Source organism: Heterodontus francisci, chromosome 10 (genome assembly GCF_036365525.1).
Source record: "Heterodontus francisci isolate sHetFra1 chromosome 10, sHetFra1.hap1, whole genome shotgun sequence".
Lineage (NCBI taxonomy): Eukaryota > Metazoa > Chordata > Chondrichthyes > Heterodontiformes > Heterodontidae > Heterodontus > Heterodontus francisci.
Window position 1 is genome coordinate 69,980,061 of NC_090380.1, and position 14,189 is coordinate 69,994,249.

Here is a 14,189-nt window from a genome sequence, read left to right on the forward strand (position 1 = left end):
CTTGGAAATTTCACAATATCTATAGTTGTGTAAATAATTTTGGTGTTATCTAATTTTATGTGTTTTTATTTTTAGCATATGAGACTTACTTTTGGAAAGAAAGACAATGTTGTATGATTGCCTTTAAGAGTTCTGATCCTTTAAGATTTTAGTATGCTAATGAGCCAAGTACCAGGATGTAGTCATGTGACTCAGAGCCAAAATCACTCTGCAACTGGAACACCCAGAGTAAGGTTTTGTAAATAGTTAGCTCTGTACTGTATATAGTAGTCTAGTTGTAAATAAACCTTTATGAGATCTTCAACCAGCTGGACTCCACACTTTTCATTTATGCTGCATCAGAACAACATAAAATAACTCATTACACCCTTTATAAATTTAGAAACTAAACTTCTGTGAATTTTGACCTGATTCTTACAAATGCACTAATGTCAATTCTGTAACTGTTGTATCTTATGCTGTTTCTGGTTTGTCCTTTATTGACCATTCTGAACCAAATTCCAGCTCAACAGTTGGCTTGTGCTTGGCTTCCCCATCTTTATGGACATATGAGCTTGAATTTTAGCTTGGGGCATAAGTGTATTGTTGGTGGGGGTTTGGGTAAGGGGCAGAGAAGGGCAGTAGCAGCAGGAGTGGGAAATTCCATTGGCTGCACCATGATAAGGCCTGGGCCTTTTTAACTTCTGGCCTTATTTTCATCTTTCAAGTCAGACTCCTGCCCAAAACCATTGGGAATGTTGTAATGGTCAGTGGGTGGGCATAGAAAGTCACACGGCTGCAGAATGCCATCAGAGACTCAAGGATACAGTCCCTAGCAAGATGTGTAATGAGGATTCCGGGGGGACTCTGAGGAATCACAATTACAGAAAGCGGAAGGGAAGACCCAGGCGGGAGAGGTACAATTCCTGTCCTATCCAGTTCTGATGTAAGGTCACTGATCTGAAAGGTTATCTCTGTTTCTCTCGCTACAGATACTGCCTGACCTGCTGAGTATTTCCAGCATTTCCTGTTTTTAGCCCAGAATTCTTTAAACATTTTCACTGTTTAAACAGACTAGTTCTACAATGTTACAAAATGTTAAAATAATTTTCTTAAGATTATTATAAACATGTGAAATTACACAAAAACATACAATCTGCTTTTCTGCTAGCTGAGTCAGAATCCATATTGCCGATGTTACAGCAGTTGGGAGCTGGCAAGCTGTAGCAGCAATCCATTGAGGGCATGCAACTTCACAGATGTAGGTTAACAAGCCTGGCCCTCAAAATGCAATCTGCTGACCACCTCGGAAGTTAAAATACCCACTGTGTATTTCATAATCCACTCCACTGCGTGCCCATTTGCAGCCACACTGGCATGTATGGATGCCAGGTGTTGCTCACAAAGGAACTGGGATCATCATGGCTAGACTTTTCTACATCATCCCTATGTGCCTTTATGTAGCTGGTGTCACGAATAGATGAGACCCCCTTGTATTTTGTGCATTTGAGTATTAATGTCAACCGCCATTTTTGGACGTCATGTTTAAGTTTTTATTTCTATGTTCCAATTGTCAAAACGGAGGAGAGAGGTCTGGTGGGACAGCAACTTGAAAAAGGTCTTGTTTTAGGACCCAGGAAACCCCTATTCAACCTGTCTGGACTTGAAACTGTAACAGTTTGAGGGTATAGCCTGTCTTCATTCCACAGCTGCCTTTGGGTCAGATTAGCCCAGTTGCCTGAAGATGCACGTCTCTAAGACACAGTCTGCAAAAGCCAGAAAAATAAAGACACAGACTGCAAACAGGGAAGAAAATTAAAAATATAGTCCGCAAAAATAGCAAGAAAACCTGCCTACTGCTAGCTTCCTCTCCATCTAAGAAAAAGCTGACTTCAGCAAAATTAAGCTACCTCCATTTATACCTGAGAGTGCAAAGAAGAAGAAATTTGTAAGAGAAGAGATATTTTCAATGGCTCCTCCCCTATTCAGCATTTCTAGTTGGTGACCTCCAATTCTGGACTTTTTTTGATAATCTAAACAGACACTAGCTTCAACTGAAATTCATGTTAGTTTATAGTTCTATTTAGTAAATCTCCTTGCCTTTTTATGCCTTTAACCTTTCCCGGAATGTTTGTAAGTGTGCGTGGCGAAGTTAAACCCCTTCCCGAGTTTAAGAGTGTGTAAATAAACTCTAATTCTTCGATTTAACTCAAACAACCATGTCGTTGTTGTGGTAATTTATTATCGGGTTTAAGGGAGGAAAATAAATTCAATCACTAATCTATTTACGGACCTGCTAGACCAGCACAGCAAAACCAGGGACAGCGATCAACTACAGGAGGAAGTACCAGGGATTTTTCTCGATTGTGTAGTGACTGTCCAAAACCAGACAGGCCAGATTAGTTGAAAGGGAACCAGTGCCACAGCTGGATGAGCTGGAAGTTTGGTTAGCTGGAACTTTCTTTAAGGACCTATTTGAAGGGGAGGAGGTACTCAGCTTAGCCTCCCTAATTGACGCCCAACAGGCAGATCCTGAAATAAAGCACATAGCACAGACTGCTTGTTCTGAGGCAGAGGCCACCCCAATCCCCGAGTGTTACTACATATGAGATGGGGTAGTAATGCGGAAGTGGAGATCTCCTGGGAGACCTATGGAGGAGGAGTGTACAGTGCTCCACCAGATTATAATGCCCCCAAAATACCGGCAAGAGGTTTTAAGGATAGCCCATGCTATCACAATGGCTGAACATTTGGGTACTTGGAAAACTTTAGCCCAAGTAAGTAAATGCTTTTTCTGGCCTTGCCTCCAATATGATGTGGCCGAATCTTGCAAAACCTGCCATGCTTGCCAGGTTGCAGGCAAACCCCAGGCCACAATTAAACTGGCCCCCCTCAAACCCATTCTGATATTTGGCAAACCCCTTGACCGAATGTGAGACCACTACCCAAAACCAAGCCCAGTCTACCAGTGAGTGTTTGCCAGAGGGTGGAAATACCTGAAGGCAGCCAGGAGGAGTCAGTCAAGGAGGAGGAGACCCCGGTTGAACCCCCGGCTATCAGACTGGGAAACACCAATGTGTTGAAAGACTTAACCACCCAGCTGACACACCCAACACACAAACAGCGGGAAGACATGTCCACCCTCCTGGAAAAATTCAAGAGATCTGTAAAGATCAGCCAGGGCGTATCACCCTAGCAGTTCGTGGCATGGATGTGGGAGACATGCCACCAGTGAGGTGGGACCCCTGCCGGCTGAGCCCTGACAAGCTAGCTCAGGTTAGACAGGAAATCCAATACATGCTGGACAAGGATGTAATTGAGCCTGGCCGAAGTAGTTGGAGCTCCCCTGTTGTCCTGGTCCCGAAGTCGAATGGACCCATACAGCCTGCTATTCCCCTGCAGACTCCTTACCACCCTGCAGAGCATAGGTCTACAGTCCAAGGTATACATCTGACCAGTTATCAGACTAGCGCTCATACAGCAAATACAACATTAATGGTCAGTCAGAAAGTGGAACCAGCATCCATTGTCCATAATCTTCCAGAGACATGTGAAAACACTCCTACAAAGATGACACTATCAAGATTTCCCCCAGGTGATCCTGACTTGCTGTCCATTGAAGCTATATCTGTAATTAGAGGTGTGCTTCAAGAGGAATTAGGGGACTTGTACCCAGAGAGGATACCTGGAGCAGGAGTACATTCATCAAAAGCCTGCTCATCTTTAGTCCCTACCTGGGATGGAGATGGATCTGAATCCACCAATGAGCTCATCCGGCTCAGTGAATCTGCTTGTAGATGCAGCCACAGAAAGAGCACAGACCTACTTGAATGTAATCAAAATAGTGTCAAGCAATCAGAACAAAAATTGAAGACATTGAACCAAGGGAAAAATGAGATTTGCTCTTTTCCTGCTAGTTCTATCACTGCACCTGTACCTGACACTAATTGGGAAGAAATGCTGAAACCAGGAAGGTCTGCTGTCAACTTGCCTTCCAGAAATCATTCCCCTGTTTTAGACACTAATGGTCCGCAGCTTGGGGAATCCATATGGCGCTGTATTGATAACCAAAGGTTTGCCCCAGACTTAAGCCAACCTTTAAGTGGGAATGAGAGAATGAATGAAAACCTGTTTACTTCTTTATTTCTTTTTAATGAAAAACATGTAAAAAGAAATGAAGTCGAATTCATTTTTTTCTCCAAGGAGTAAAGGTGTCATGAATAGATGAGAACCCTCTGTAAATTGTGTTTTGTGGATTTGGGTATTAATGTCAACCGACATTTTTGTACATCATGTTTAAGTTTTTACTTCTATATTCCGATTATCAAATTGGAGAGAGGTCAGATGGGACAGCAACTTGGAAAAAGGTCTTGTTTTAGGACCCAGGAAACCCCTATCCAACCTGTCTGGACTTGAAACTGTAACAGTTTGAGGGTACAACCTGTCTTCATTTCACAGCTGCCTTTGGGTCAGATTAACTCAGCTGCCTGAAGATGCACATCTCTCTCTAAGACACAGTCTGCAAAAGCCAGAAAATTAAAGACACAGACTGCAAACAGGGAAGAAAATTAAAAACACAGTCTGCAAAAATAGCAAAAAAGCCTGCCTTCTGCTAGCTTCCTCTCCATCTAAGAAAAAGGTGACTTCAGCAAAATTAAGCTACCGCCATTTATATCTGAGAGTGCAAAGAAGAAGAAATTTGTAAGAGAAGAGATATTTCAATGGCTCCTCCCCTATTCAGCATTACTAGTCGGTGACCTCCAATTTTTGGACTTTTTTTGATAATTGAAACAGACACTAGTTTTAACTAAAATTCATGTTAGCTTATAGTTCTATTTAGTAAATGTCCTTGTCTTTTTATAGAACATAGAACATTACAGCGCAGTACAGGCCCTTCGGCCCTCGATGTTGCGCCGACCTATGAAACCATCTGACCTACACTATTATAGAACATAGAACATTACAGCGCAGTACAGGCCCTTCGGCCCTCGAAGTGTTTTTATGTGTTTAACTTTTCCTTGAATGTTTGTAAGTGTGTGTGGTGAAGTTAAACGCCTTCCCGAGTTTAAGAGTGTGTAAATAAATCCTAGTTCTGTGAGTTAACTCGAACAACTGCTTTGTTGTTGCGCTCATTTATTATCGAGGTTTAAGGGAGGGAAAGAATTTCAATCACTAATCTATTTATGGACAGGTGATTGAAAAAAAAGCAGGGAAATTTGTTCAGAGAAAAAAAAAAGGTTAACCACCCATTCTTAACACTGGCTAAAGAGCAATACCAGAAATGGTAAAATAAAAGCAAAATACAGCGGATGCTGGAAATCTGAAATAAAAACAAGAAATGCTGGAACCACTCAGCAGGTCTGGCAGCATCTGGGGAAAGAGAAGCAGAGTTAACGTTTCGGGTCAGTGACCCTTCTTCGGAACTAGCAAATATTAGAAATGTCAAATGTTATAAGCAAGTGAGCAGGGGGTGGGCCAAGAGATAACAAAGGAGAAGGTGTAGGTTGGACAAGGCCACATAGCTGACCAAGAGGTCATGGATCAAAGGCAAACAATATGTTAATAGTGTGCTGAAAGACAAAGCATTAGTACAGATAGGGTGTTAACAAACTGAGGATTGAACAGCAGAAAGTACAAACATGAAAAAAACCAGTGGGTAAGCAAACTGAATAACCTACAATGAAATGAAATTAACAGAAGAAAAAAAATTTGTAAAAAATGTAAAACAGAAAAAATAACTAAATAAAAGTAAAATGGGGGGCCTGTCATGCTCTGAAATTATTGAACTCAATGTTCAGTCCGGTAGGCTGTAGTGTGCCTAATCGGAAAATGAGATGCTGTTCCTTGAGCTTGCGTTGATGTTCAGTGGAACACTGCAGCAAGCCCAGGATAGAGATGTGAGCATGAGAGCAGGGGAGAGTATTGAAATGGCAAGAAATGGCAAGAAATACCAGAAATGGGCCTGGGAACATTTGTTTCTCATCCCTATTTGCCCTTGACAAATGAGTTGCTTGCTAGGCCATTTCAGAGGGCAGTGCAGAGTCAACCTCATTGCCATGGGTCTGGAGTCACATGTAGGCAATATCAGTCATGGATGGCAGATTTCTTTCCTTAAAAGGACATTAGTGAACCAGGTGGGTTTTTACAACAATTTATAGTTTCATGGCACCATTACTGAAACTATCTTTCAATTTCAGATTTTTATTGACTAATTGAATTAATTAAATTTAAATTCCACCAGCTGCCATTTGAACCCATATCACCAGGGCATTAACCTGGGTCCCTAGATTATTAGTCCAGTGAGATTACCACTACACCACTAAGTTAAATACCACATGAGGTCTGTGCCTCAGGACACCATAAATAGAAAAAAAAGGCAAAATATGAGAGCACAGTAAACTCTGAAAAATGTGCTTCGTAGTTGAAATATAAATCTGGCGTAAGTGTGGCTAAATCTTTAGATAATTATGTGCACAAAATTGTAACAGTACCTTTATATTCAAAATCTTGCCAGATGACTGTGTCGTCGACAGTACTATCAAGTCGCACTTACACAGCAATGCCCTGCTCAGTGATGCTCAGTTTGGGTTCCGCCAGGGCCACTCGGTCCCTGACCTTATTACAGCCTTGGTCTAAACATGGCCACATCTTGAATCTCCAGAGTCTGGTACTATATTTTTTAAATGCTTCTGAAAACAGGAATACACAGAAATACTGAAACACAGAAAATTTACAGCACAGAAGGAGGCCATTTTGCCCAAATATATAAGTTTTAAAATTTACAAAAAGTAATCACATGCAGAAGGTGCACTTAATTTTGTATAGCTTCACATTTGTGTAATTATTTTTAAGATTTGCAGCATTACAGAACCAGTCTGTTTAAACATTGAAGCATAAAGTTGTGTCATCACATTAACATGAGCGTATGCGGAAACGGTTGACAAGCTATGGAAGTTGAAACTTCATGACCTGGGAGAGGGTCAATACGAGATAATTTTAACAAAATAAATAAGTGATTATTATTTTTTAATACAGAATGTTTGAAATGACAAAATTCTTTCTGCTTTTATTATAACCATTGTAAAGATAATTATTTAACGCAGTAGACCAGCAATCAGCATTGGAAGAACTTTTAAAATGTTATTTTTCTGTGTTGTGCTCCTGCAATAAATACAAATATCCTAAGTGATTCTACAATTCCTCAAGAATGCTTCAGCACAAGAATTCCATAAAGATCATTTTCAGAAACAAAATCTTTATTAACTGGTAAATATTTTCAAAAAGTAATGTTTTATTTGGTAGCAAAAGTATAAAGGAGTATAGAATTAGCAAAGGCTATTCAAGCCTCAGTATAGTTTGCACTGTCATGAACTCTGTCCAACTAATTTATTTTGCTGATGGATGTGTATAGCCACAGCTAAAACTTCCAAGAAGGTGAAGAATTACCTAAATGGTCAATTAACCTTTTATTTGGATGTCAACCATGGCCCAGTTGGTAGCACTCTCACCTATAAGACAGAAGGCTGTGGGTTTAAGACCCATTCCAGAAACTTTGGCACAAAATCTAAGCTGACAATCTGGTGTAGTTCTAAGGGAGTACTGTTCTGTTGAAGGTGCTGTGTTTTGAATGAGATGTTTAAACCAAGGCCCCATCTGCATTCTCAGGTGGGTGCAAATGATCATGGGCTGCATTTTACATACCCGCCACCAAAATCGGCAGCAGACGTAAACAATGGCAGTCCGCCTGTGCGGAATGCAAATCACGGTGCCGCTGCAATATTAAACACGCAGCTCATTTAAATGGCCGGGGAAGACCCCCCAACCCCTAACTCTCCAATGACATGGAGAGGGTGCGCAGTCCATCCCCAGCAATGCCGTCAGCAGCCTTTGTGCAGGCGCTGACGCCATTTTTAAAGGGCTTCGAGCCCTAACATTTAATTTCATTATTTAAAGAGAATGTTTTTAAAAAATAAATTGATCTTGACCCTCTCCCACACCCCCCCCCAACTATAGCATTAATTACCTGCCCTCCCCCCCAAAACACTTAACTTGTGCACCTGACGTTCCCCCAAAGTTCATAAACTTTCAGCTTTAACCCACCCACCATCCCCTAGACCAATGAAATGAGTCTGATGCTGATCCCCCACCTCACCCCATCCCACTGAAAAACTTATCTGCTCCCCCATACTCACCAGTATTCCGCCTTGGTTCCCCGGACAGAGATCCGAAGGCGCGGGGATGCCGGCCACCGGCACCAATATCGCTCCAGGACGGATGGCGAGAGTGAAAATGTAATTAGATTAGATTAGACATACAGCACTGAAACAGGCCCTTCAGCCCACCGAGTCTGTGCCGACCATCAACCACCCATTTATACTAATCCTACACTAATCCCATATTCCTACCAAACATCCCCACCTGTTCCTATATTTCCCTACCACCTACCTATACTAGTGACAATTTATAATGGCCAATTTACCTACCAACCTGCAAGTCTTTTGGCTCGTGGGAGGAAACCGGAGCACCCGAAGAAAACCCACGCAGACACAGGGAGAACTTGCAAACTCCACACAGGCAGTACCCAGAATCGAACCCGGGTCCCTGCAGCTGTGAGGCTGCAGTGCTAACCACTGCGCCACTGTGCCGCCCTAAATCAATTCATTTATTTAAATAAATTTTAAATATTTAAATGGGTCTCCCGTCGCCAAGTGGCAGGCGGGCCGTCATGAGGCCTCGCCTCCACAGGCAATATTGGGCCAGACTTTCCCGGTGCGAGGCCCATAGCCAGCTTCTGCCAGAGGAACTTACTGGCCCCCCCGCCACGATGTTTTGAGGGGTGGGTCTGTAAAATTCAGCCCCATATTTGAAGAAGAGCAGGAGAGTTCTCCCTGGTCTCTTGGCCAATATTTATCCCTTAACCAACATCACTAAAAACCCCTCAGGCCGTATGCACCAAATATGTTTTTGCTGTGTAATGCAAATGCTTATTGTATGTAAAATGGAATGGCAAGAGTTGTGAGGAAACTCACATCCTGTATTGAAGGAATCTGATCTCTATTGCACTTTCTAAAATGTCAAGTTTGAACTGTTTTGTAGTGCATTTTTTTTTTTTTTTACAGATTTTTATGAATAAAGTATATTTTTGGGGAAAAAAATGACCAAAAAACAGATGATCTGGTTGTTGTCAGTTTGCTGGTTTTGGGACCTTGCTATTTGCTAATAGTTGGCTACATTTCCTACAATGTTGCCAGCACTTCTAAAGTACTTATTGAAATTTATACTCTACCCGCCGAAATCAGCGGCGGGTGAAAACAATAGCGGGCTGCATGTCGCGGAGTCGCTGCGATATTAAGTATGGTGGCTCATTTAAACAGCCGGGGTGGACCGTTTCCTCCCCCGCCCCCGATGACGTGGAGGGGGTAGGCTGTCCGTCCCCGGCAATGGTGTCAGCTGCCTGTGCGCAGGCACTGATGCCATTTTTAAAGGACCGTTCAATTTAAGGATTTAAATAAACATTGTTTAAAAAAATTAAATACATTTCTTCTGCCCCTCTCCCACTCTCAATTAAATTAATTATTTGCCCTCTCCCCCCACAAAACACTTACCTTGTCCACCTGACCTTCCCCCCCTCCCCGTGCCAAAGTACATAAACTTTAAATTATAACCCTCCCACCAATGATATGACCCCCTTCCCCCCACCTCCCGCACTGAGAAACTTACCTCCTCTCCCCATCCCCACCAGTGTTACATTTCAGTTCCCCGGGCGGGGATGCAAAGGCGCGGGAGTGCCGGCCAGTGGCAGGAAGATCAGACCGGGACAGACGGCGAGAATGTAAGTATCATTAATTCATTTAAACATGATAATGGGGGTCCTGTCGCCAAGCGGAGGACAGGCTGCCATGAGGCCTCGCCGCCGCCGGCAGTATCAGGCCGGACCCTCTTGGCGTCGGGGTGCGTGGTAGCCCTCTCCTGGAGGTATTTTCCGCACTCTCCGCCACGACCCCCGATGTCGGGAGGTCTGTAAAATTTAGCCCATTGTCTTTAAAACGCTTAGAGATAACCTGAGGTATTGAAAGCGTCACAAAAAGTCTTTCTTTTACCTCAAGTGAAAATTCTCAGCCAGCAATCTAGCATTACAATCTACATTGTTCAGCGCTAATTGGTTGCATCTGTAAATTAAAATTAACTAATCTCAACTGGATGGAACTATAGGTGGTGAAATTGGTCTAGTGTGAATTGACTTGTGGTAAATCAGCAGTTCATTTTACACTGCACTCATTAAAGTCAGTAAAAAAGGGCATTGAAGTCAAACTACAAAACCCACAGTCAAACCTATGGGCTGAATTTCTGAGGCTCCACTGAAAGCAGGATAGGAGGCAGGAGGCCGCGGAAATACCAGTGCTGGCTAGGGTGTCAGTTGCAGGATGCCGTTCCTCGTGCTGGCAATGTTCATCAGGGCAGGGGAGGGCAAGACAGAAATTCCGCTCTCATCCCAATTGAGGCCAATTTAAAAACTTGTTAACAGCTTTTCAAGGTTGGATGTTGAGATTTTAAAGGTGCACACAGGTTACCCGTGCCTCCAGAAACAGATCAACTGAAAGGAGGTGGGTAAAGCGTGGGAAGCCAGTTTTTCATCTAATGGCCATGAAACCATTGTCGATTGTTGTAAAAACCCATCTGGTTCACGAATGTCCTTTAGGGAAGGAAATCTGCTGTCCTTACCAGGTCTGGCCTACATGTGACTCCAGATGCACAGCAATGTGGTTGACTCTTACATGCCCTCTGAAATGGCCTAGCAAGCCAGTCAGTTGTATCACACTACTACGAAGTCAGTAAAAAGGAATGAAACCAGACAGACCACCTGGCATTGACCTGGGCACCGGAAATGACTATGGCAAACTCAGTCCTGCAAAGTCCTCCTTACTAACATCTGGGTGCTTGTGCCAAGGTTGGGAGAGCTGTCCCACAGACTAGTCAAGCAACAGCCTGACATAGTTGTACTCATGGAACCATACCTTGCAGACAATGTCCCAGACACTGCCATCACTATCCCCGGGTATGTCCTATCCCATCGGCAGGACAGACCTAGCAGAGGTGGTGGCACAGTGGTAGATGGTAGGGACAGAGTTGCCCTGGGAGTCCTCAACATCGACTCTGGACCCCATGAAGTCTCATAGCATCAGATCAAACATGGGCAAGGAAACCTCCTGCTGATTACCAACTACCGCCCTCCCTCAGCTGATGAGTCAGTACTCCTCCATGTTGAACATGCCTTGGAGGAAGCACTGAGGGTGGCAAGGGCACAGAATGTATTCTAGGTAGGGGACTTCAATGTCCATCACCAAGAGTTGCTCGGTAGCACCACTACTGGCCGAGGTTAAAGGACATAGCTGCTAGACTGGGTCTGTGGCAGGTGGTGAGGGAACCAACAAGAGGGAAAAACATACGTGACCTCGTCCTCACCAATCTGCCTGCCGCAGATGCATCTGTCCATGACAGTATTGGTAGGAGTGACCACCGCACAGTCCTTGTGGAGACGAAGTCCCGCCTTCACATTGAGGATACCGTCCATCGTATTGTGTGGCACTATCACTATGCTAAATGGGATAGATATCGAACAGATCTAGCAATGCAAAACTGGGCATCCATGAGGCACTGTGGGCCATCAGCAGCAGCAGATTTGTACTCAACCACAATCTGTGACCTCATGGCCTGGCATGTCCCCTACTCTACCATTACCATCAGCCCAGGAGACCAACCCTGGTTCAAAGAATGCCAGAGGGCATGCCAGGACAGCACCAGGCATACCTCAAAATGAGGTGTCAACCTGATGAGGCTACAACAGAGGACTACTTGTGTGCCAAACTGCGCAAGCAGCATGCAATAGACAGAGCTAAGCGATCCCATAACCAATGGATCAGATCTAATCTCTGTAGTCCTGCCATATCCAGCCGTGAATGGTGGTGGACAATTAAACAACGAACTGGAGTAGGTGGCTCCATAAATATCCCCATCCTCAATGATGGGGGAGCCCAGCACATCAGTGCGAAAGATAAGGCAGAAGCATTTGCAACAATCTTCAGCCAGAAGTGCCAAGTTGATGATCCATCTCTGCCTCCTCCTGAAGTCCCCAGCATCGCAGATGCCAGACTTCAGCCAATTCGATTCACTCCACGTGATATCAAGAAACGACTGAAGGCACTGGATACTGCAAAGGCTATGGGCCCTGACAATATTCCAGCAATAGTACTGAAGACCTGTGCTCCAGAACTTGCCGCACCCCTAGCCAAGCTGTTCCAGTACAGCTACAACACTGGCATCTACCCGGCAATGTGGAAAATTGCCCAGGTATGTCCTGTACACAAAAAGCAGGACAAGTCCAACCCGGTCAATTACCGCCTACTCTCAATCATCAGTAAAGTGATGGAATGTGTCATCAACAGTGCTATCAAGCAGCCCTTGCTCAGTAATAACCTGCTCAGTGATGCTCAGTTTGGGTTCTGGCAGGGCCACTCAGCTCCAGACCTTATTACAGCCTTGGATCAAACATGGACAAGAGATCTGAATTCAAGAGGTGAGCCCTTGACATCAAGGCAGCATTTGACCGAATATGGCATCAAGGAGCCCTAGCAAAACTGAAGTCAATGGGAATCAGGGGGAAAACTCTCCGCTGGTTGGAGTCATGCCTAGCACAAAGGAAGATGGTTGTAGTTGTTGGAGGTCAATGTTCTGAGCTCCAGGACATCACTGCAGGAGTTCCTCAGGATAGTGTCCTAGGCCCAACCATCTTCAGCTGTTTCATCAATGACCTACCTTCAATCATTAGGTCAAAAGTGGAGATGTTCGCTGAGGATTGCACAATGTTCAGCACCATTCGCAACTCCTCAGATACTGAAGCAGTCCGTGTAGAAATGCAGCAAGGCCTGGACAATATCCAGGCTTGGGCTGATAAAGTAACATTCGCGCCACACAAGTGCCAGGCAATGACCATCTCCAACAAGAGAGAATCTAACCATCTCCCCTTGGTGTTCAACGGCATTACCATTGCTGAATCCCCCATTATCAACATCCTAGGGGCTACCATTGACCAGAAACTGAACTGGAGTGGCCATATAAATACCATGGCTACAAGAGCAGGTCAGAGGCGAGAAATCCTGCGGCAAGTAACTCATTTCCTGACTGCCCAAAGCCTGTCCACCATCTACAAGGCACAATTCAGGAGTGTGATGGAATACTCTCCACTTGCCTAGATGGGTGCAGCTCCAATAACGCTCAAGAAGCTCAGTACCATCCAGGACAAAGCAGCCCGCTTGATTGGCACCCCATCTACAACCATGTGCTTTTGCTAACGCTGTTGGGGAGGGTTTAAACTAATGTGGCAGGGGGATGGGAACCAAATGAGGAGGTCAGTGGACAGTAAGGAGGTAGTAACTAAAGCCTGTAAGGAACTAGATAATGAAGTCAGCGTGACTAAGGGAAAGAGTAGGCAGGGAGCAGATGATGAACGCAAAGGGACTGGTGGTCTGAGGTGCATTTGTTTTAATGCAAGAAGTATAGTAGGTAAGGCAGATGAACTTGGGGCTTGGATTAGTACCTGGGAGTATGATATTGCTATTACTGAGACTTGGTTGAGGGAAGGGCATGATTGGCAACTAAATATCCCAGGATATCGATGCTTCAGGCGGGATAGAGAGGGAGGTAAAAGGGGTGGAGGAGTTGCATTACTGGTCAAAGAGGATATCACAGCTGTGCTGAAGGAGGGCACTATGGAGGACTCGAGCAGTGAGGCAATATGGGCAGAACTCAGAAATAGGAAGGGTGCGGTAACAATGTTGGGGCTGTACTACAGGCCTCCCAACAGCGAGCGTGAGATAGAGGTACAAATATGTAAACAGATTATGGAAAGATGTAGGAGCAACAGGGTGGTGGTGATAGGAGATTTTAATTTTCCCAACATTAACTGGGATTCACTTAGAGTTAGAGGTCTAGATGGAGCAGAATTTGTAAGGAGCATCCAGGAGGGTTTTCTAGAGCAGTATGTAAATAGTCCAACTCGGGAAGGGGCCATACTGGACCTGGTGTTGGGGAATGAGCCCGGCCAGGTGGTTGAAGTTTCAGTAGGGGACTACTTTGGGAATAGTGATCACAATTCCGTAAGCTTTAAAATACTCATGGACAAAGACGAGAGTGGTCCTAAAGGGAGAGTGCTA